The sequence below is a fragment of the Rattus norvegicus genome, chromosome 2 (assembly GCF_036323735.1).
Source record: "Rattus norvegicus strain BN/NHsdMcwi chromosome 2, GRCr8, whole genome shotgun sequence".
In the NCBI taxonomy this organism is placed as follows: domain Eukaryota; kingdom Metazoa; phylum Chordata; class Mammalia; order Rodentia; family Muridae; genus Rattus; species Rattus norvegicus.
The window spans coordinates 178,046,051-178,071,048 of record NC_086020.1 but is presented as its reverse complement, the minus strand read 5'-3'; the positions used below and the strand labels follow the sequence as shown (position 1 = coordinate 178,071,048).

At 41.2% G+C, this 24,998-nt stretch overlaps 1 protein-coding gene across 5 annotated transcripts in view; it reads right to left on the bottom strand.

Moving 5' to 3' along the window:
• Nucleotides 1-24,857, bottom strand: part of Gatad2b (GATA zinc finger domain containing 2B) — an 81,442-nt gene extending 56,585 nt beyond the window's left edge. For 2 of the 5 annotated variants that reach the window (XM_039102301.2, XM_039102302.2), the window contains exon 1: nt 24,721-24,857. The gene's annotated coding sequence lies outside the window, so the exon portion shown is untranslated. Of the gene's footprint in view, nt 1-23,815; nt 24,014-24,720 lie in introns of those variants that run through there. The other 3 variants (XM_008761144.4, XM_063281824.1, NM_001024888.1) reach the window with 2 other exon arrangements.
• Nucleotides 24,858-24,998: the final 141 nt, after the last annotated feature.

The window sequence follows — 24,998 nt, the reverse complement described above, 5'->3', positions numbered from 1 at the left end:
TAACATTTGAAGTGTAAAAAGAAAAAAATTAAAGTTGATCATACTTCACTCAATGACTTGTTTACTATATAGGAATAGAGAAATTATACCAGGTATATTTCATATTTAATATGTTTCTAAACCAGACTTTTCTGTTAGGGAGTTTTCTTTCCCAAAGGAACTGAGGAACTATCTACTCCTAGGAAGCAGAAACACGATCACCTATAGCATTAAAGTAGTTAACACTAATAAAAATTAATCTTTCCAGAAGACAAAACAACCCTAACAAAGTCCACAAGTTGCCTCCCTAAGGTAGTCCTAAATTCCTGACGTAGTCTTCTTGTAGTCACAGATACTATTGGTTTTGAGTGACCAGAAGCATGGACAAATAATTTCTTTTCTCTTTCTTTTCTTTTTGGTTTGAAATAGTCTCTCTGTGTAACCCTGGCTGTCTCAGAACTTACTCTGCAGACCAGGTTAGCCCCGAACTTAGATATGCCAGCTTCTGTCTCCTGAGTGCTGGGATTAAAACCATGCACCATCACTGCCTGACTATAATTTCTTAATGTTTGACTGTTAACTTGGTTTCATTCTTTATTTCCTTTCCTCTATCTTTGCAAAGGCATCAAGTTCTTTCTATTTTAGGCAAGGCATAAATGCTTGCATTTATCTGACAATGGATATTTATCTTGGCTAGATATGATGACAAATATCCATAATCCCAGAAACTGACAGATGTAAGGACTGCCACATGTTCAAGTCCAACTCGACCCACAAAGCACATTCCAGACAAACCGGACCTTTACAGGAAGACTCATGTTAAAAAAAAGAAAAGAAAGTCCCGTGAGATGGCTCAGTGAGTAAAGGTTCTTGCCACTAAACCTGATAACCTGAGTTCTATCCTCTAAACCTATACAGTAGGAGAGAACAGACTTCTGCAAGTTGTCCTCAGATCTCCATGCAAGATGTGCATGTGCATGTACACGTACACACAGGTGTGTTCTCTCTCTCTCTCTCTCTCTCTCTCTCTCTCATTTTCTCTCTCTCTCCCCCTCCCCCCTCTCCCACTCCCATTCCCACTCCAGGACCAGAGAGATGGTCCAGCAGTTAAGAGTACTTGCTGCTCTTATAAGAAAATCTAAGTCAGGCTGGAGAGATGGCTCAACAGTTATAAGCACTGGCTGCTCTTCCAAAGGCCCTGAGTTCAATTCCCAGCAACCACATGGTGGCTCACAACCATCTGTAATGAGATCTGATGCCCTCTTCTGGTGTTTCTAAAGAAAGTGACAGTGTACTCATATACATTAAATAAATTATATATAAGTATATATAATACGTGTGTGTGTGTGTGTGTGTGTGTGTGTGTGAGAGAGAGAGAGAGCTTTTTAAAAAAAAAAAAAAAGAAAATCTAAGTCTACGTCCCAAGCAGCTCTATAGGGATCCAACACCTCTGGCCTCTGTAGACACCAGCACTCATGTGTACATTCTCACACCAACAGACATACACAAAATTAAATCTAAATACAATCCCCCAACCCTCAAAAAACAACTCAAACCAAACATTTTAAAGTGCTTGTTTGTCTTTAAGTACCACCTCACATAGGGAGGTTTAAAAAAAAGGTATTTTCAGTCGTCACATTATTATCACATCTTTTTCTTTTTTTTTTTTTTCATGTCTTCCCCCCCCCACATCTTTTTCTTAAAGATTTATTTATTATATAAAGTACGCTATGGCTGTCTTCAAACTATGGTGGCTAGGATTTGAACTCAGGACCTTCAGAAGAGCAGCAGTCAGCACTCACAAACAGTGAGCCAACTCTCCAGTCCCCTATCACATCTTTTTTAAACATTTGATTTTACTTTGGTATGGCATTCTTCTGTTGCCCTCTACCAAGAGAGACTAAAAGCAGGAGAACCACAGGTTAATGGCCTTCCTAGGCTTCAGAGTGAATTCAAGGCCAGCCTGTATAACTGACTGAGTTCTGTATCAAGATAAGAAACATAAAAAGGGCCAAGGGCAAAGGTCATCAACAGACCATCTGCCTAGTATGAATGAGGCATTGGTATGTGTGTGTGTATGTGTGTATGTATATATGCATGCTTATATGTGTATGTATGTATATATGCAATACCAGAGAAAATAAACATAAACTCATGTTGCTAAACATGTGCCTTCAAAATATGCTATTTTCAACACTAAAATTCATTATAAAGAATGATAATTTTGAAACGATGTTTTGAACTTGATGGGAATTATTCTAGATTTAAATATATAATTGAAAGTTCTTTAGTGCATGAAGTTTTAAGTGGGGGGAGGGATAAGTCAAACTATATAAATCTATATAAAGATTCCAAAACAGTGATATTTGTCTCCAGAGAACTGTCCTTTTTTATTTGGGTTGTAAATTTACTACCATATATATGGAACATCTATCAAAAACTGTGTAAGGGTGCTGGAGAGATGGCTCAGTATTTAAGAGCACTGGCTGCTCTTTCTAAGAACCTGGATTTAATTTCTAGCACACACATACAACATGGCAGCTCACATAATGCCAATACCAAGGAATTCAATGCCTTCTTCTGGTCTCTGTGGGTATCAGGCATACATGTAGTACACAGACATACATGCAGACAAAATTCCCATGTATAACACAAAATTTCTTATACATATATGTGTGTGCAGCTAAGTGGATAATTCCAAAGTTCCTACAGCAAGATGAGAGGATTCCTAGAAGCTCACTAGCAGTCTAGCCTAGCATTCACGAAATCACAAAACAAAGCAGACCCTGTGCCACTGGACCCTGAAAGGTAACAACTACAAGGTTGTCCTCTGCCCTCCACATTTGATGTGGCATGCAAGCAAGCAGCTGCCCAAGTGCCTTTACACACATATAGTATCACATACATACATCGAACACATATTTACAAAAAAATTAAAAAGGTAAGAAAACAAAATAAAATAGTGAAAATAATAGTTAAGCAGATAGGTATGGTGGTACACCTTTGATCCCAGCATACAGGACACAGATGAAAGTGGATCTCTGAGTTCAAGGCAAGCCTGGTCTACACAGTGAGTTCCAGAACAGCCTAGGACTACATTGAAAAACTCTTTCTGGCGGAAAAAAAGAGAAAAGAGAGACAAAGGCAGATGGACAGATGGACAGACACGTGGACACATGGACACACACACAATGAAAGCAAAGGCCAGAGTTTGAAGATGAGAGACTAGGCAGAGCATGGAGGCACATGACTTTAACTCTAGAATTTGGGAGGAAAGACAGGTAAACCGGAAATTCAAGGCCTTCCTGGTCTACATATCAGTTTCCAGACAATCAGGGCCACATTTAAAAAAAAAAAAAAAAAAAGGCCGACCTAGGAAGAGTTAAAAAGCTGACATGAACACCTACGCGGCTGGTCAAAAGGTTTAGTGACCAAAAATATTTGCTGCACAATCCTGATAACCAAAGTTTGAGCCCCAAACCCAATAGTGAACAAAGTATTTTTAACATTTTTTACTTAGACTTATTTAATTGTGTTTTGCCTATACACATTTGTGTACAGTATGTGTGCTTGGTGCCCACAGAGGTCAGAGGAAGGCATCGAATCCTGTATAACTAAAAAAGTTAGATAGAAACGACAGTGAACCATCATCTGGGGGGTGGGAATCAAACCTGGGTCCTCTGCAAGAACAACAAATGTTCTTAGGCACTGAGCCATCTCTCTAGCCACTGGAAGGAAATAATTAAATTTAAAAAAATTTAATTTATTTAAAATTTGTTTTGGGCTAGGTGTGGTATTGCACATCTTTAATCCCAGCACTTGGGAGGAGGCAGCAGATGAGCCTCTTACCAACTTGATACCAGTCTGATCTATATAGTTGAGTTCTAAAACAGCCACAGCGACATAGTAAGACCCTGTCTCAAAACAGCAAAGCAGCAGCAGCAGCAGTAATTTTTATTTTTATTCAATATGAATGGGTGTCTTATCTGCATTATCTGTATGCCACTTGCATGCAGTGCCCACAGAAACCAGAAGAGGTGGGAGGTGGTCTGATCACTGTAACTAGAGCTAAAGATGATTGTTAGCTGTCATGTTGGTGCTAGGAATTGAACCAGGGTTCTGGAAGAGCAGACCGTGCTCATAACAACTGAGCCATCCATCTCTCTAGCCCCTTAGTTTTTAAAAATAAAAATTTTGACAGAAACATAGGTAGTGTCTCAAAAAAAGTTTTCTTTGGACAGGTGTAATGGTACATGCTTTTTTTTTTTTAAAGGTTTATTAATTCTATGTGTATGAGTACACTGTGGCTGTCTTCAGACACACCAGAAGAGGGCATCAGATCCCATTACAGATGGTGTGAGCCACCATGTGGTTGCTGGGAACTGAACCTAGAACCCCTGGAAGAGTGCTCTTAACTACTGAGCCTATCTCCAGACCCACACATACTTCTTTTAACCTCAGCACTCGTAAGGCAAAGGGAGAAAGATCCTTTTGAGTCCAAGGCCAGTCTGAACAGCAATTTCCAGGTTAGATTGGGCCTCATATTGAGGCTCTGTCTTCAAAAATAGTAATAACTAACCAGGTGTGGTGGTCAATGCCTTTAATCCCAGCACTGGGGAGGCAGAGGCAAGTGAATGTCTGTGAATTCAAGACCAGCCTGGTCTACAAAGTAAGTTCCAGGGTAGCCAAGAATGTTGTATAGGGAAAACCCTATCTCAAAAAACAAAAACAAACAAAACTAATAATTAAAAAAATAAATACAGAGTCTAGAGAGATAGCTGAGTAGTTAGGGAAAAAAAAAAACAAAAAAAAAAAACCTACGGCCAGGAAGTGGTAGTATATGCCTTTAATTCTAGCACCTGGGAAGCAGAAGCAGGTAGAACTCAAGTTCAAAACCAGCCTGATCTACAGAGCAGGTTCAAGGACAGCCAGGATATACAGAGAAACCCTGTCTTGAAGAGCCAAAAAGAAAATAAATCAAAAATACCTTGCTGGGGTTGGGGATTTAGCTCAGTGGTAGAGTGCTTGCCTAGCAAGCGCAAGGCCCTGGGTTCGGTCCCCAGCTCCGAGAAAAAAAAAAAAAAATTAACTTGCTACTCTTGCAACAGACCTAGGTTTGGTTCCTAGAACCCACATGATGGCTCACAACCACCCACAACTCTATTTCCAAGGGATTTAATGTTTTCTTTTGACCTCAGGCACACATGTGATACACATACATACTTGCAGGCAAAAAAAATGCAAACATGATATAATTTCAAAAATTAAATGTAGTACTAAAGGGTCTTTGGGATCAAAGCAGCATCACTCACTCATAATTAGAGGACTATGGACAAACTATATTCAAGCATTTCCATATACATCAATTAAGCTGTAGGTGATCAAAAAAATTTAAGAAGTGACAAGAGTAAGAGTAGAAAGATGGGTAGTGGGTAGGAAAGGCACTTGCCATCAGGCCTAATGACCAGACTTTGATCTCTGGAACCCACATGTTAGAAGGAGAGAACAGACTCTTAAAAATTGTTCTCTGGCCTCCCTCCACAAGCATGCTATGGCTAACATGCAGTTACATAGTGTCTGCCTGTCTGACTCTGTCTGTATATGTGTGTGTGTCTGTCTGTCTGTCTCTCTCTCTCCACGAAACATACACAAAATAAATTTTAAGAAAAAAATTTAAGGGGCTGGGGATTTAGCTCAGTGGTAGAGCGCTTACCTAGGAAGCGCAAGGCCCTGGGTTCGGTCCCCAGCTCCGAAAAAAAGAACCAAAAAAAAAAAAAAATTTAAATGATCTATTTCTCAATGTAGAATTTTAGTCATGTATCACTCCTGTCCAGCGCTAGACAGACAGACTCAGCAGTTAAAACTGCTTGCTCCTCCTGCAGTGAATTCAGCTCTTAGCACCCCCATGATAGTTCACAACTGTTTGAAACTCCAGTTCTAGGGGATTATACATCCTTCCCTGGCTCTCAGAGTACCAGGCACAGAAGTGGTACACATACATACATGCAGCTCCTGACACACATAAAAATAAATAAATCCTTTAAAAAATTCACTGATCCTATCCAGGAGAAATGCAAAAAAGAATTTTTGGTTGCCAACAGATCCAACAATAGACCTATTATTTTATTTTAAATATTTACATTCCAGCATTGTCCCCACTTCCAGTCCCACCTCCTGTAGTTCCTCATCCCATTCCTCCACTCCCTTACTCCTGAGAGGGTGCTCCCCGCACCCCCAACAGGCATCCCCCTTCCCTGGGGCCTCAAGTCTCTTGAGGATTAGGCCCATCTTCTCCCACTGAGGCCACACCTGGCAGTGTGGTATATATGTGCCAGGGGCCTCAGATCAGCCCATGTATGCTGCCTGGTTGGTGGCTCAGTCTCTGGGAGCTCCCATGGGTCTGAGTTTTTGAATCTGCTGGTCTTCTTCTGGGGTTCCCCTCCTCTCCAGCTTTTCAATCCTTACCCTAATTCAACCAACTCAGTCCAATGAATGGTTGGGTATAAGTATCTGAGTCTGTTTCAGTGAGCTGCTGGTAGGGCCTATTTTAACCAGTAGCTTTGCAAAAAACTTTCATTACTGAAAGGAAAAATGTATTCACAGCTTGGCATGGTGTGATGACTCAAAATACCTAATTCTGGCACTAGAGACTGAAACAGGGGGCTTGCTACAAGTTCAAGGCCATCCTGGGCTACAGAGTGAAATTTTGTCTCAAAACAAAACAAAGAGTTTACTGATAAGAGCTATTCAAAACCAGATTTTTTTTTTTTTTCAGATTGTTTTTTCTTTGGGAAGGGTTGCTTTGTTTTGCTGAGCAGACTTTCACTTTGTACCCCCCCAGAATAACCTGGAATTATCAATCATTCTCTCTCAGCCTCCTGATGACTGGGATTGTACAATAAAGATTTTTGGTGGGCTGGAGAGATGGCTCAGTGGTTAAGAGCACCAACTTCTCTTCCAGAGGTGCTGAGTTCAATTCCCAGCAACCACATGGTGGCTCACAACCATCTGTAATGAGATCTGATGCCCTCTTCTGATGTGTCTGAAGACAGCTGCAGAGTACTCATATAAATAAAATAAATAAAAATTCTTTAAAAAAATATTTTTGGTGAAGAGTTCCCACAAAAATTTCAAAAGCAGATTGGGTTCTCAATAATTTAACTATAGCTTATTGCTATAATGCTACAATGTATTCTAACCAATTAGAACTGCTTTTCAACCACAGTCCTACTAATTTTGGGAGGCTGAGAAGAGATCTTTCTTGTAAAAAGCTATCCTAGGGGGCTGAAGAGATGGCTCAGAGGTTAAGAGCACTAGCAAGGTCCAGAGTTCAGTTCCCAGCAACCATATGGTGGCTCATAACCATCTATAGTGAGCTCTAGCGCCCTCTTCAGGCCTGTAGGTGTACATGCAGGCAAAACATTATAAATAATAAATCTTTTAAAAGAGAAACGAAGGAGGGAAGGAAGGAAGGAAGGAAGGGAGGGTGGGGAGGGGGAGGAGGAGGAGAGAGGGAGAGAGGGAGAGAGAGGGTCCAAAGTACTGTTATTGTTTAGCAGCACCTCTGGCCTCTAGAAAAAAATACGAATACTACTACCACCAATTCTTTCTATCTGTAAGAACAAGAAAGGTCTCCCCATACAATACCAAATATACACCGGAAGAGAAACTCCTTTCAGATGAGAATCATTCTATTAAACAACAGACATCATTCTGCTCTCAAGAAATCTATGGATTATTTATTTTGTTCAAGAGTCTCAACCTTACAAATGAACATGAATACTATCCAGAGGAAGCACTCCACAGGTACAGATGGTTAGCACAAAGTATTTACACACCATAGCAAATAAAAGTGGTTCCCTTCTGGAGATAGAATGACAATAGAGGGAACATAAAAAGATTTCTGGGGTCAATGAGGCAGCTAGGCAGAGAAGGATACTTGCTGCCAAGCCTGATGATCCAAATTCAATCCCAGAAGGAGAAAATCCATTCCCACAATTGTCCTCTAACCTCTACAAGCATACAAGCCTTATGCATGCCTACCTAGCACATGAATGAATAAATGTAAATTTTTTCAAGAAAAAGATTTCTAGGAAGAGGTAATACTCTATATCTCTATGTAGATAACTTTTTTCTATATATGCATTGTACCACAGAGAGGGTTCTAACAAATTTTGTGGTGCACTCCTTTAATCCCAGCACTCAGGAGGATCTCTGAGAGTACAACCTACTCTACATAGTGAATTCCATGGCAGTAAAAACTATTATGAGGAGCTGGAGAGATTGCCCAGCAGTTAAGAGCATTGACTACTCTTCCAGAGATCCTGAGTTCAATTCCCAGCAACCACATGGTGGCTCATAACCATCTGTAATGGCATCTGATGCCCTCTTCTGGTGTGTCTGAAGAAAGCGACAGTGTACTCACATACATAAATAAATCACAAACAAACAAAACTATTATGAGCCAGCCTCTAAGAGAATAGGAACTCCACAGAAAGACTAACCTATACATCTTTGGGGCTCTCAAGAGACTGAATCACCAACCAAAGAGCATACACGGGCTGGACCTAGGTATCCCCACATATATGTAGCAGATGTGCGGCTTAGTCTTCATGTGGGTCCTGAACAACTGGAGCAGGGGCTATCCCAAAAGCTGTTGCCTGTATGTTGCCTTCTAGCTGGGCTGCCTGATCTGGCCTCAGTGGGAGAGTCTGCACCTAGCCTCTCCCATATGAGACTTGATATGCTGGTAAAGGGTGTGGGTAGAGTTACACAAAATACACAGAGGAGCTCCCACCTGCTCAAAGAAGGGGAGAAGGGATGGGGTGAAGGACTGTGGGAGGAGGTGACCAGAAGCAGGGCAGTGAGTGGGATGTAAAGTGATTAAGTAAAAATAATAATAAATTAAAAAATTATAACATGGATAACAAAAAAATTTTGACTCAGTCTCAAAAAAAATTTTTGATAAGCAAAAGACCGATTGAAATGAGGTATTGGAGGCTATATGCCACGAAACATTTCTTGATGTTTACCCTTGAAATTCAAAGAACAGCAATTGTTCTGGTCCTCCCTTTCTTCATCCACACAGTTCCAGTTTCCCACTCCTTTTTACACAAAAAGTTTTTAAAGCTTTTCTTAATCAGTCAGTATCAAGTATTCTGTTCATCTTTAAAAAGGTAGGAAAGAGAGGGAAAAATGCTAATTGAATGAGATAACTTGGGAAAAAATTTTTAAAGTAAGGATTAAAAAATATCTCTCAAAACAAGTAAATTCTACATTCCAAAGGGAAGTAAAATAAAGGAGACAATCTAAAGCAGCAGTTCTCAACCCTCCCAATGCTGCAACCTTTTAATACAGTTTCTCATGTTGTGGTGACCCACCAACCATAAAATTATTTAGTTGCTACTTCATAACTGTAATTTTGCTGTTAGGAATCATTATATAAATATGATAGGCATAATATCTGATATGTGTCCCACAAGGAACCCACAGGTTTGATTTAAAACAAAATGGAAAGCAGAAAGGACAGCAAAAACATTGACTTGAAAACCTAAGAGGAAGTATTTTCACAGATGAGGAACTTCCAACAGCAACCAAAATGCTAACTATTGAGATCAGAAAAATCATGCAATTCCATGTATACACTCATAAACTTCATGCCTAGCATAGTAACACACATGCCTTTAATCCCAGCACTGAGGAGGCAGAGACAGATGGACTCCCTGTGAGTTCTAAACCAGCCAAATAATACATAGCAAGACCCTGTCTCAAAACAAAAAAATCCTAAAACACCCATTAATTTCTTAGGCAAAAACATAAAAGCACGGACTTTGGGCTGGAGAGATGGCTCAGCGGTTAAGAGCACCCGACTGCTCTTCCAGAGGTCATGAGTTCAATTCCCAGCAACCACATGGTGGCTCACAACCATCTGTAAAGAGATCCGATGCCCTCTTCTGGTGTATCTGAAGACAGCTATAGTGTACTTATATATAATAAATAAATAAATCTTTAAAAAAAAAAAAAAAAAAAAAAAAAAAAAAAGCACGGACTTTGTGCTTTGTGTTTGTTGTACTGGGACTAGAACCCAGGGGCTTGCCTACACTTACTACTGAGCCACATCTTCAGCCTTGCTCATTGCCTTTTATATCCAAAGTAACTTTGCTAAGATTCTTTTTTGCTATTTTTTTCTGTGTTTAACTTTCATTTGCATTTAATTTGGTTACTAATGACAATAACATTAATTTGAGTATTAACAAGTCATGTTTAAATCTTCTATAAAAACTATTTCATATTATTCCAAACAATAGGTCTGGAGAACAAGATAAAATTATGACATAGCCAGGGGTATAGAGATGTAGTTCAGATGGTAGAATGCTTGCCTAGCAAGGTTAGATTTCATTCTCAGCTCAGCGTAAGCCAGGTATAGTGGTAAATTTCAGGGATCTGTAAGTATAGAAGGGCTCTGTAAATATAGACGCAAGATCAGAAGTTCAGAGTTATCCTCAGCAAGCACAGGATTTATCTTTTATTTTTCAAAATAGTATGGTAGAGTACATCCCAACCCACAGTGTACATAGGTTGAGGTCAGATTGATAAAAAAAATTCTACTAAAAAAATTCTAAAATCATGGAAGAATCAGGGATGAGGAGATGAGATAGCTCTATTGGTAAAGTACAGTTAAAGGGCCCACTGCTCAACTTCATATTCCTAGTATGGGTGGCATATGTCTATAACTCCGGTACTGTAGGATCTAGGATAACATGTTTTTTCCTAGAGCTCCTTAGATACCAAACTGGCCAATCAGTGAGCTCCAAGTTTAGAGAGGAAAAACTGTCTCAAAAATAAGATGGAGAGCGATAAAGGAAGAGAGAGAGAAAGATGCCAGACATCAACCTCTGCTAAGCTGTGCATTTTAAAAGGCTAAAATGTTAAGTACTATATTTTAAATCAGGGCTACAGACATAGTTCAGCAGGTAAGAGAGCACATACTCACAAACTGCACTTGCAGAAGCCTGAGTTTAAGTCCCAGAACCCATGTCAATGGCTCACTACTCTCCATTAACTCCAGCTCCAGAGGAATTCAATGTCTTTGACCTTTATTGACACTTACAGTCAAATGTACATAATTCAAAAATACAGAAAGACACACACACACACACACACTTAAAAATATATACTTTTTAAAAATTACAGGTTGGGGATTTAGCTCAGTGGTAGAGCACTTGCCTAGCAAGCACAAGGCCCTGGGTTCAGTCCCCAGCTCCGAAAAAAAAAAAAAAATTACAGACATTGGTTTTGTGGTTGCTTGCTCTATTTTTTTTTCCCCTGAGAAAAGGCCCCAACTCATCTTGTTGACTAGGCTAACCTCAAACATGTATCTGTCTTTCTGACTCTGGCTCCTGAAGGCTGAGAATTCAAATGTGTGCCACCATGCCTAAATGCTGTTTTTTGCTCTTTAAGATTTTGCCAAGTAGTAGTAATGCATGCCTTTAGTGCCAGTACTTGGCAGGCAGAGGCAGATGGACCTGAGTGTGAGGCCAGCCTGGCTTATAGATCAAGTTCCAGGAGAGCCAGGGAGAAACAGAGAAATCCTGTCTCAAAAAACAAAAAAGAAAAAAAATTAACCTTTTATTTATTTGTGTGTCTGTGTGCTCACATATCCATATGAAGGTGCTGCAGAGTCCAGTAGGGAGTCCTAAAATTAGAATTACAGGCAGTTGTGAGCTGTCAAAGGTAGTTGGCAGAACACAGAACAGCAAGTGCTCTTAACCACTGAGCTATCTCTTTAGCCCTTCATTTTTTTTCCATAAAATTTTATCATATATTTGGTATATGTAAAAAACCTCATTAGATCTGGATCTCAAATAAATCACCACTATTTAGTACTCCTCAGAACCCTCGAGGTTCTTCAAGATGCATCTACAAAACACTGCTGTAAAAGGATTTTCCACTTGCCCATATCCCTTGAAAAGCTTTCAATAGTGATACATTATACAAAGTCAAATGGGAATAGCTACCAAAGCTGAAGGTGCAGAGTAAGTATCAACTTAAAATATTTGGGAAAGGAGTGGGGTAAGCTAGCCATAATGAATAACACTGATGGCTCCAATGCCTAGAAGGCTGAGGGAAGAGGAGCATGAATTCAAAACAAGTGCATTTACTTAATCCCAGCATTTGGGAGGCAAAAGCAGGCAGATCTCTGTGAGTTCAAGGCCAGTGTAGGCTATAGAGCTAGGACAAGACAAGGACTGTTATACAGAGAAATATAATCTTGAAAAACCAAAAGAAATTAAAAAGTTCTAAGTAAGGCTAAGAGATGGCTCAGCAGTTAAAAGCACATACTGTTCTTGCAGAGAAACTAAGTTTGGGTCCCAATACTTTTATCAGGCAATTACAACTGCCTGTTAACTCTAGCTCCAGAGGAAAATGACACCTCTAACCTCTACAGGAATCTGCACCCATGCACAGACTGGCAGAGAAAGATACACACTCATGCATGAGCACCACCCCCTGTTAAAAAAAGAAATGTCCTTTTGGGCTGGAGAGATGGCTCAGCAGTTAAGAGCACTGACTACTCTTCCAGAGGTCCTGAGTTCAATTCCCAGCAACCACATGGTGGCTCACAACCATCTGTAATGAGATCTGATGCCCTCTTCTGGTGTGTCTGAAGACAGATACAATATACTCACATATAATAAATAAATCTTTTTTTAAAAAGTCTTTGCAGGGGTTGGGGATTTAGCTCAGTGGTAGAGCGCTTGCCTAGCAAGTGCAAGACCCTGGGTTCGGTCCCCAGCTCCGGGAAAAAAAAGAAAAAAAGAAAAGAAAAAAATAAAAAAGTCTTTGCACACGTGTAAAGAGATCAGAAAAAAGTGTCAAATCTGGTGTTGAATTACAGGTGATGAGGCAGCCAATACCAGTATTAAGAAGCAAACTCAGGCCCTTCGGAAGAACAGCAAATGCTCTTAACTGCTATGCCCATTTCTCTAGCTCCATCTAAATATAATTAAAAATAAAAGCCTTAAGGTGCTTTATAGTTTACAAACTATATGCATAATTTGTATTAACACAGAAACTTAGTAAAATAGTAGTCATCATTTCTAAGTTTAGGAAATGATCTTTAAGATAGCAGCCAGGCAGTGATGGTGTACAACTTTAATCCCAGGCGCTTGGGAAGTAGAGGCTGACAGATCTCTGAGTCTACAGATTAAGTTCCAGGACAGCCAGGGGAATAAAGAAAAAACTTGTCTTGAAAAACCAAAAACAAACCAACCAACCAACCAACTCAAACAAGTTTTCTCTTCCAGTGAGTTTGGGTTTGCCCTTCATGGACTTAAGTAACTTCTACATGATGATCAGAAGGTACCTGGCACATGGAAGAAATTCTGTGCTTTACCACCAATGTCTCCTCCATCAGCCCTTATATTTAACTACAAAATATAACCATGGGGGACTTTCATAGTAATTTAACTTATGGCACCATGTCAGGCATGGAACTTCACATTCCCCAAAGGATCCCCAAAGCAAATCATCTAACCTTACACTTGGCATTTGGAGGTTTACCTCACATGATGCTTACAATATTACTCCCTATGTTAACAGGGATCCCATTAGATTCCAATATGACCCCATTTTGAGCAACTGGGATTTATGTGGTCCCTCTAATTTATACCCATCTCTCCTAAAAGATGGCCGTCTCTTTTTTTTTTTTTTTTTTGGTTCTTTTTTTCCGGAGCTGGGGACCGAACCCAGGGCCTTGCGCTTCCTAGGTAAGCGCTCTACCACTGAGCTAAATCCCCAGCCCCGATGGCCGTCTCTTTAATGGGACATTATTTCCACATAAACTGGTCGGTGAAAATGTGGACTGGGGCAATTCCTGTGAATGTGACCATTGGCAGTGAGACTGGCTGGAAAGTCACCCCAGTCTGTGTCCAATCTCCCTTTTTCTTTCTCATCACTAATACCTCCATTGTCAGAGACAGCCTTAACTGCTTTAATGAGAAACATCTCCTGATTGCCTGCTGGATGTATTCAACAATGGCTATCCTGATGAGGGAACCAGCTGCTATTTGGATGACTATGGTAAATACCATTTACTTTCATGCTGTCACTCTGATGACCGGGACTCACTCACAACCCCTACACTGGGGGAAGAGGGATTGCAGGCATTGCCAGGGCAACACCAGCTACTGTTGTCATGACCCAGACAACCACTATGGCAGAGACTGTCATTGCTGTAGTCTCTAAGTCAGTCAACATCTTTATCAAGCCATCCACTTTTACTACAACACAGTGATTTGCCCGCAGAAGGCCCTTGTTAGGGACATGTCTCTACTGGTATGCGACCACAGATTTCACTCTATCTGCCTAAGTCCCTCTTACCAAGTTCATACCACCACTGAAGCCCAACAACAGTTGGCTCAACATCTTAAAGGTACCTTAAGACAAATTTCCTTAACTATTCTGTGCTGTTAAGGGAGAACATAGCCAACCTCAATGCTACCAGGGTATCTGTGGATTCTTGGGAAAAATGTGGAACAATATTAAGAGGCGATTTGACCCATCATGGATAGCCACTTACACCATGATGGGTAGAACTGTCATACTAATAATTATTTTGTTTAAATGTTTCCCACAGCGTATCTCCAAGCAGCATTCCATAAATAAGATGACCCTCCAGGTGCTGATGGCTCTTGAAAATCCTGATTTCATCCCCTCTAAGGAAGTGATCAAAGCATGGATGGCAGCAATCTGTAAGACCACCATGTAGGCTGTTCCTCATCTCCCCCTCATGTGACAGGCCTCCAGAGTGGTATCTCTTTGAGGGTTGGTAGTCAATGACAGGTAAGATCCTGGAAAGGCGTAATACAGTATACTGGGAATCCTCCAAGGTAGGGTCAACAATGTGAAGGCAAAGGCACCCCAGCTCCCACTAGGCTGTCAAAATCTAAAAAGGGTGGATATGTAGCAGGAATGGCAGGCTGCCTCTACATGAACACTGGGGATTGTGCAACTACAAAAGCATCTCCTATAGGAGGACCTAGTTGAGGACTGCCTAAAAGACCAAGGATTGCTGATACAGACAATGCCAGTCAATCAGGAACTGCTGTTTAAAATAGATACTTTTTTGGGACCAATGGGGCATGGGTAGAGAGTATTAAAGGAGCTTGCAGCAGTGCTCAGATGAGCTTGCTGTAGTGTTTTCCCCAAGTCTGCATCATTGATTCTGCACCACCTCACCTCCAACCCACAAGGGCAGGTAAGGTTGGTGGCAAGTAATGCAGAGCACAGGCAACAGATCACACAAACTATATATGGAAAAACCAATAATCCTTCAAAAGGGGCATCTTCTAAATTTATGAACCATTTTCTCAACCTACAGCAATGTTCATTTATACAACAAATGTTCCTGAATATCTTTTAGAAAATAGCATTTTAGGCACTGAAAATAATTGCTATTTCAATTTTGTATTTTATTATATTACATTTGTGGATGGTTTTTTTTGCTAGCATGAATGTCTGTGCACATGTGCATGCAGTGACCCAAGTAGGCCAAAAGAGGGAATCAAATCCCCCTGAAACTGGAGTTACAGGCAGTTGTGAGCTAGCCACCTTGTAGGTTCTGGCAATTAAACTCAGGTCCTCTGGAAGAGCAACCAACACTTTGATCTGAACCACTGTATTTCGCTTTTAGGATACTAATAGACTACTGAGGGTAGGGGAGTAATATTTATAAAGTATACTGAGATAAAAGGAAATGTACTTAAATCTTTATGGGCAAGTAAGAAAAGGCCTTCCAGAAAAAGCAGCATTTTAAGTTGAGATTTGGAGACTGATCTGAGAACTAAAAACTGTATTTATTCACATATTAAGAAAAGGCATACTGGAAAAAAGGCAAAGGTCGAGCTGGAGAGATGGCTCAGCAGGTTAAGAGCACTAGCAAGTTCAATTCCCAGCAACCACATGCTGTCTCACCACCATCTATAATGACATCTGATGCCCTCTTCTGGTGTGTCTGAAGAGAGCTACAGTGTATTCAAATACATAAAATAAATAAATCTTGGGGCTGGAGAGATGGCTCAGAGGTTAAGAGCACTGTCTGCTCTTCCAGAGGTCCTGAGTTCAATTCCCAGCAACCACATGGTGGCTCACAACCATCTATAATCAGGTCTGGTGCCCTCTTCTGGCCTGCAGGTGCATACATGTAGGCAGAAAGCTGTATGATGTATACATAATAAATAAATGTTTAAAAAAATAAATCAATAGGTTGGGGATTTAGCTCAGTGGTAGAGCGCTTGCCTAGGAAGCGCAAGGCCCTGGGTTCAGTCCCCAGCTCCGAAAAAAAGAACCAATAAATAAATAAATAAATAAATAAATCTTTAAAAAAAAAGGCAAAGGTCAAGATCATAAATGGCCTTGAATGCTAAACAAGTTTAAATTTTATCTTTTTAATGAGTGGAAACTATTGAATTTTTTAACAGAAATAAGTAAACTATTCAGGTATTTAGGAGAACACTTCAAAGACAATATATTAGAGTTTAAAAGAGAACAAGAATAACTCAACTACAGTGGTCCATGCTTGCAACCCCAGCACACAGGAGATCAAAGCAAGAGGACTTTGTTATATGGCCTAGGCAACATAGACCTCTGAGCCAACCTTGACCACAATGAGACTCTACCTCCAAAAAGGGGAAAGGTAATGCACCAAAACTAAAAAGGATTGTAAAAGATTATGGTGCCCTGTCTGGTAGTGCATGTTAGTAATACTATCACTCAGGAAAAAGTCAACAAATTGCTCAAAGTCTGAAGCCAGCTTGGTCTACATACTAAGTTCTAGGCCAGTCTGATCTAAATAATGAGATCAAATCTCAAAACAGCTAGCCAATCAGAACCTAAGAGCATACCAACTATAATTCCAGCAGTTGGGAGTAGAAGAAGGAAGATCAGACCTGAGTTCATTCTCCCACACATCCACTCTAGGCTACAGAACCTATCTCACAATGTACAGAGCAGGCATAGTGGCAAATGTCTTTAAAATCTCAGCACTCAGGGAGCAGAGGCAGGTTCAAAGCCAACCTGCTCTACAGAATAAGTTCCAGGACAGCCAAGGTTACCCAGAGAAACCTTTTCTAGAAACCCCTATCTTCCCCTCCAAAAATCCACACAAAAATAAACAAAAGACTTTGCAGAAATATCCTTTATCAGAATTTCAATGATGGACATGAATTAGTGAAGATCCAGAAGAAACCAAAGATTGAGAAATATACATAAAGTAACAAGAGTAATGGGACTAGTGGTACATATAAACTAAACAATTCTGGCATTTAAGTGTTGAGGCAAGAGGACTACGAATTCAACACCAGCCTCATTTTCTTAGCTAGACCCTGTATCAAAGAAAAAATAGAGAGGAAGTTGGAGGGGGGAAATAGAAGGTGATTATGATAAAAGTACATTGCTTAAAATTAAGAGAAAAAAGGGAGAGGGATAAAATCTGGAGTGTAAAAAAGTGATTAAATAAAATTAAAAAAAAAATTTCAGGGGAGCTGGAGAGATGGCTCAGCGGTTAAGAGCACCCGACTGCTCTTTCAGAGGTCATGAGTTCAATTCCCAGCAACCACATGGTGGCTCACAACCATCTGTAAAGAGATCCGATGCCCTCTTCTGGTGTATCTGAAGACAGCTACAGTGTACTTATATATAATAAATAAATAAATCTTTTAATAAAAAAAAAAAATTTCAGACTCTACAAGCGCACATGCGCGCGCACACACACACACAAACTACATTGCATACATTCTCAAAGAATACATACAAATTATTATTTTAAAGATTTATTTATTTATTATATATAAGTACTCTGCAGCTGTCTTCAGGCACACCAGAAGAGGGCATCAGATCCCATTACAGATGGTTGTGAGCCACCATGTGGTTGTTAGGAATTGAACTCGGAACTCCAGGAAGAACAGTCAGTGCTCTTAACCGCTGAGCCATCTCTCCAGCCCACAAATTATTATTTTAAAAAAGAATAGACAGGGGCTGGGGATTTAGCTCAGTGGTAGAGCGCTTACCTAGGAAGCGCAAGGCCCTGGGTTCGGTCCCCAGCTCCGGGGAAAAAAAAAAAAAAAAAAAAAAAAAAGAATAGACAATGATGCTCACATTTCTGGCTTTGATGACTCAATGACTCACAAAAGGGAAACAATGGGAGTGTTATATTTGGAGTAACAACAAAATATGAAAGTAGACATGTTTATATTTACCTTTAGGTAGAATGGAATAATATATATAAATACACTTAAAGATAATTCTAAGTAACTAAAAATTACTTATTTCAATGGGGAAGCAATCTTTTTGTCATTTATATTTTTTTAAAAAATAACCTGTTTATTTTTATTTTATGTGCTTTGGTGTTTTGCCTGCATGTATGTTTCTGTGATTTCATGTTCCCTAGACTAGAATTACAGACAGTAAGATGTCAGTGCTGGGAACTGGACCTGGGTCCTCTGAAGAACAACCAGTGCTCTTAACTGCTGAGCCATCTCTCCAGCCCTCATATTTATAGAATTCTTTAAAGTTTACAAAACATTTTACAGAGACTAGATATGGCTCAGTAGTTAAGTACATGTACAGCTCTTCCTGAGGACCTGAATTCAGTTCCCAGTACCCACATTTGGGTATGTCAAACCTGCAAACATCTCTTCTAGACTCTCTGAGCACCACATGCACACGTGTACAAGCTTTTCTTTTTTTTTCTTTAAGATTTATTCATTTATTATATATAAGTACACTATAGCTGTCTTCAAATACACAAGAGGGCATCGGATCTCTTTACAGATGGTTGTGAGCCACCATGTGGTTGCTGGGAATTGAACTCAGGACCTCTGGAAGAGTAGTCGGGTGCTCTTAACCGCTGAGCCATCTCTCCAGCCCTTTTTTTTTAAAAACATTTAATTTTGGGGTTGGGGATTTAGCTCAGTAGTAGAGCGCTTGCCTAGCAAGCGCAAGGCCCTGGGTTCGGTCCCCAACTCCGAAAAATAAAAAATTAAAAAAAAAAAAATTTAAAAAACATTTAATTTTTCATCGATTTTATTTTGTCTTTTTTTTTTTCCGGAGCTCAGGACCGAACCCAGGGCCTTGCGCTTGCCTAAGCGCTCTACCACTGAGCTAAATCCCCAACCCCCACAAAAGCTTTTCTAAAATAAAATAAAATTGTCTAACATTTTGCAATACCATATTGTATTTTCACACTTATTTTGTTGTAAAAGAAGTTTACATTTAGTTAGGAAGAGACTATATTCCAATTTGATAACAAATATGACTATTAACTATATGATAGGAATTATATTAAGCACTAAACAAAATATCAAAATACCATGAATATAAATCCACACCTCCAAAACCTTTATCACAAGAGGAAAAACAAGCAATAAATTTAATTTTTTCCTTTTCTTTTAATTTATGATGATGATGATGATGATGGTGGTGGTGGTGGTGGTGGTGATGATGATGATGATGTTTGGTTTAACAGCCCTGGCTGTCCTGTAATTCACTCTGTAGAGCAGGCTGGCTTCAAATTCAGAGATCGACAGCCTCTGCCTCCCAAGTGCTGGGAAGGGTTTGCCACCACTGCTCAGCACAAGTAAATGCTTTAAAGTTGTTAAGTATCAGGGGCTGGAGAGATGGCTCAGTGGTTAAGAGCACTGACTGCTGCTCTTCCAGAGGTCCTGAATTCTGTCCCCAGCAACCACATGGTGACTCACAACCAACAATCTGTAATGGGATCTGACGCCCTCTTCTGGTGTGTCTGAATTTATAGTGTACTCTTACACATAAAATAAATAAATATATCTTTGTAAAAAAAAGTTGTTAAGTATCATGAAACAAAGAGAGAGAGAGAGCGCGCGCAAGAGAAGACTATTAGATGTGAAGGATAGATGGGAGCTGAAGGTAAGATTCTAAAGAGTTAGGAAAACTTGATGTGGTGATGAATGCCTGTATTTCAGCATTTATGAAGTAGAAGAAAGAGAATCAGAACTTCAAAATCATCCTCAATTCCACAGTATGTTTAAGGCCAGCCTAAGAAAGCTGAGATCCTTCTCAATAAATAAATAAATGGATAGATTAATGGACAGATGGACAGTAAGGTGACTCAGCAAGTAAAGACATTTACACACATGCACGCACACACAAAATCTAGGGCTGGGGTAAGAACTCAACACTAGCTGAGCACTAGCTGTTCTTCAAGAGAACCTGCAGTCAGTTCCTATCACCCTCATGGTAACTCCTATCTGCTGACCTCCACAGATACCAGGCATGCATAGTCCACATAAATACATAAAAATAAATGGTAGAAATAAGGCCTCATTGAAAAGATGACATTTAGCCAGACATAGAAGCTCATTTCTGTAATCCCAGTACCTCAAAGTACTTTGATCAGAAATCTTAAAGTAGTAAGTCTGTTAGGATTAGTCAAGTAATAATTTCATGAATTATCTAAAAATTGTGTATGGTGCACACCTGTTAACTCTTGCTATTATAATGCCAAACTCTTGAAGTTTCTGGCCAGTTGTGGGTAATCCAAGGCAATTGCAATTTAAGGTATTTTGTGGAAAGCACTACATATCACAGAGCCAACTTATAAGGCCTTAATGACCATGTGTCATTCCTCTCCTATTCTAGGAACTCAGGCAGCATTGAAGCATTTTATGAATCTACCAAAGAGAAGGTAAAAGATACAGAAAAGATTCACTTCCTATCTAGACCTAACTGCAGAGGCTTTTGTCACTATTACACTGAGAAAAAGGATCCCTACTTCACCAACTGAAATTGGCAAAAGTCCCCCAAACAATGTACAGAAAAACCTTCAGACTACGGAATATAAGCAAAAATAGATACTTTCTCCCCCAAAGCCATTCTTTTTCACAAAAACAAATTCTTTTTCCATACTTGGCCAAAATTAATTGATCTGCAATTGTGTGGCATCATGTTGGTGGGATTTCCCCTAAGCAATAAAGCAGGTGGACAGTTTTATGCTAGAACTAAAGTTGGAATCAATCTAGGTGTGTATTTTTTTTCTCCTCTTCCTTCCAATGTGCCTCACAAAATGCCTCATATTGTACACTGACATCTAAGGACACTGGGCTGTAAATCCTGCAAAGGTCTAGGAAACAAAGTCCTTTGAACCCTCTTATGGATCAATTTTATGATTTCTCTAGCAATTGTTCTCATCAACCAAATCTGTTTTGACTTTTCTCAATACGCCAAGCAACATGAACCTCCTAAGCTAAGTGCAGAAGGGCTGCTTGTTAGCTGGTCTCCTAAACAGGGGGCTAACAGAGAATATGCTCCAGAGTGCAGCACAGTGCAGCTGCTGTCTCCCTACACAGCTTAGGGAGAAGGGAAAAATCAGGTAAATGGACGTAAGAGGTCTGCTTGGCAAACAACATAGGTCACTGCTTAAAACAAGGAGAGCCAAGAGTGCTGGAACACACCTTTAACCCTAGCCAGCACTCAGGAGGCAGAGGCAGATGGATGTGAGTTCTAGGACAGCCTGGTCTATAGAGCCAATTCAATGATGGCCAGAGCTGCGTAGAGAAACTCTTATCTCAAAGGAAAAAAAAAAAAAAAAAGACAAGGGAATCCTGAGATATTAGCCTTTCAGAGCACAATGACACCTCTTCAACTTTCAAACTTTTTTAAATCCCCTTTATTTCAAAACAGGGTTTCTCTGTATAACTGTGGTTGTTCTGAACTTGCTCTGAAGATCAGACTGGCCTCAAACTCCACCTGCTTCTACCTACTGAGTGCTGGGATAAAAGGCGTTTCTTCACCACCACCACCACCGGGCTGCAACTGTACTCTTAGCCGGGCCCAATCTAGAGCATCCAGTAGGCCTACTGAAACCAAGAGAAAGTTACAGAGAGACTCCACCACCCACAACAAAGAAGGAAAACACACAGGCCATTTTTTTTTGAGGGGGGGTAGGAGAGCTCAAAAGTGATAGAAAACAGAAGATGACCTTGAACTCCTGATCCCTAGATCAGGATGAAAGGTCAGTACCAGTTTTTGTTGTTTTTGGGGGGTGAGGGGTGGGGTTTTAGTTGTTTTAGCTCTAGCTATCTTGAACTCACTATATAGTCTACACTGCCTCAAATTCAAAGAATCCTCTCTCAATTTCCCAAGTGTTGGGATTTCAATCATGATCCTAGAGAACACACACTTTACAAAGTACTGTAGGGAGTTGGGGATTTAGCTCAGTGGTAGAGCGCTTGCCTAGCAATCACAAGGCCCTGGGTTCGGTCCCCAGCTCCGGAAAAAAAGAAAAACAAAACAAAGTACTGTAGGGCTGTGAGGGCTGGAAAAAAATTCCTCACAACTCTCTCCCTGTGCCCCTATGCTAAACACAGTTTAAATTACTGCCAGGATTTATATTTGAAAGGCTGATCAGGAAGGAAACCAGGATAACTTTGTTTCTAGACAAGTATTTAACCTAGCTTCTATTCTCCTGTTGAGACTGTATTTATAAACAGGAAGTTAACAGACATGACATAGTCAGGGGAAGCAAACCACAGTGCCATAAAGATGGATACTGATGTCAAGCACAAGTCACTCTCACCTCATTAAAAATGTTCTCAACTAAAGAATAGGTAGCATAAAAGTCTATATAAACCTCATCTCTTCTCAAACTAGGTCATTCAACCTACATGTCCAGGCTTCTGATTCTCGCTAATACCTACCTCTTCCATAACTTTCACTGCCCCCAGACTGAAAAGTCTATCAATCATATTGGACCAATAGTCACCATAGACTATTTACAAACCTATCTTCTCAAAAACCCCAGGCTGACCCAGCCCAGCATCCCTAGTGTTACATTTCCAACAGATATATCTTCCTTCCCTCAAAATGAGCTTAACCCAGCCACACTACTATCTTCAATATCACCAGAAACTGCCTCCTTACCAATCAAGCACACACACAACTGCTAGTGCTCTAAAACAATATTCTCTCTCTTCCCCCATCCCCAGGGTGTCAGATCCCCTGGAACTAGAATTATAGACAGTTTTAGACAGCCTTGTGGGTACTGGGAATTGAACCTGAGTCCTCTGGAAGAGCAGTCAGTACTCAACCTGAGCCATCTCTCCAGCCCCCTTTTAGGACAATTCTCAAGACTTCTACACCAAAAACACAAATCAAAGTGATCATCAGACTTCGAGAAAGAATGTAAGTCCACGTATCAAAGAAAAAGCAATAAAGAAACCACTCAACCCTTAAATAGGATAAACAACAACTTACAGACCCTATACAGAGGCCAAAAAACTTCAGTAGTGGCTGTAGGAAGGATAAGATGGTTGGAAGACAGAGGTGGGAGGGGAAGATTTCTTACTTTGTGCCACATTCATCTGTGTTTATTCAACTTATAAATTTCTGGAAAAGGAACTGTTCCAAAAGACTACAAAAAAGTAGCAGCTCTTCTCCAATCCACATGAATCAAACCTACTTTTACTCCAACTTCAAGCACTATTTCAAATCTTGCTGGGTAGGCATAAGAACGATGCCTCTTTTTGCTAAAAGAGTATTTAATTTATATTATTCCCACCTCAGAAGCACACACACAAAAGCCCTTCAAGTAATCAATTACCAGATGAGAACACTGCTGCTCAGGATGCTACCTTACTCTCCAGAAGAGAACAGGGAAACACCACTAACTTCAGCATCCACACGCTACCTACCACCCACCAGTAATTCCTCCACCTCCATCTCAGGGTCAGTCCTTATGAAGGAACGTCTTGTGTTTGGAGGGAATTTAGTGGTAAGGACGAACTCAAAGAGGGCACCATACCTTTATAGAGCGGGGACGATTCTCCGGGACAGCAATTAACACCTAAATCTCTTCATTCACAGGAGTAACTAGCTCCTTCAGGTAACTGAGCCCAAAGAGGCAAAAGTACTCTTAAGTCCTGATGAGATCGGGAAGGGTAAGTTCTAGTTCCATCAACCCTCAAAAAGTGAACTGGCAAACAAATCCAGTGTGTCCCAGAAGCCCAGCTGAGAAAATGGGTGGTTTAGTTGCTATACAAGGTAAGTAACCCACGCAAGTCAAGACAATTCCCTTTTCTTACGGAGGGCAAGGGAACGGTGGACGACGAAATAAAGGGGTAAGGTTCTGCACTCCTGATCCTGTCCCCCCAAATAAAGATAATTATCCAATGCTTCCTCCACCCTTAAGAATCCCCTTTCCGTCCTATCCGCCGTCAAACACAGACTCAGTGCAGGGAGCGGCCCCCGCACCCCGAGGGCACTACTGGGGGCGGAGAGTTAAAAACACAGAGAGGAGGACGCTCCGAAGAAGAGGGGAGCATGGCGGGCATGAGGTATTGAGTAAAAGGGGGATGGCGAGGGAAACGGGGAGCGAGGGAGGGGAGCGAGAGTAAAAAGAAGATTCGAAGGGACACCAGCCGGGTCGCGCGAGGCCTAAGTGAAAGACCAGGGCGCGCGCGCGGGGGGGAGGGGAAGAGGTGAAGGGGAGCGCGAGGCGGGGGCGCGCGGGCCGGGCTGGGGGAGGGGACGCCAGGCGGGGGCGCGCGGGCGGGCGTCGGCTCGCGGGCGCTTCCCCTCCCCCCGCCCTCCACCTTTCCCCTCCCCCACCGCCGCCTTCTCGCAGCCTTGCTCCCTCCGTCGCTCCTCACCGCCCCCGGGCGGGCTGGCGGGCTGGCGGCCAGGCTGGCCTAGGCCAGAGATCCTCACCTGGCAGCGGCGGCGGAACTCCCGACCAGGTCGCCTCTTCTGGTGGCCGTGAAGGCGTCGAAAAAGGAGGCGGCGACGGCACAGTGGGATCCAGACCCCACTGGCGGGTCCAGGAGCGGGGGTGGGGGAGGGGGCGGGCCGGGTCGGGGAGGGCGGGCGGGCGGAGCAGACACTGCGGTACAGACAGGGGCAGCAGCGGCGGCGGCGGCTGCACCGGCGGCGGCGGCACCACACAAACAAGGACGCTGATTGGGCAGCTGCCAAGCGCCTTGACTCCG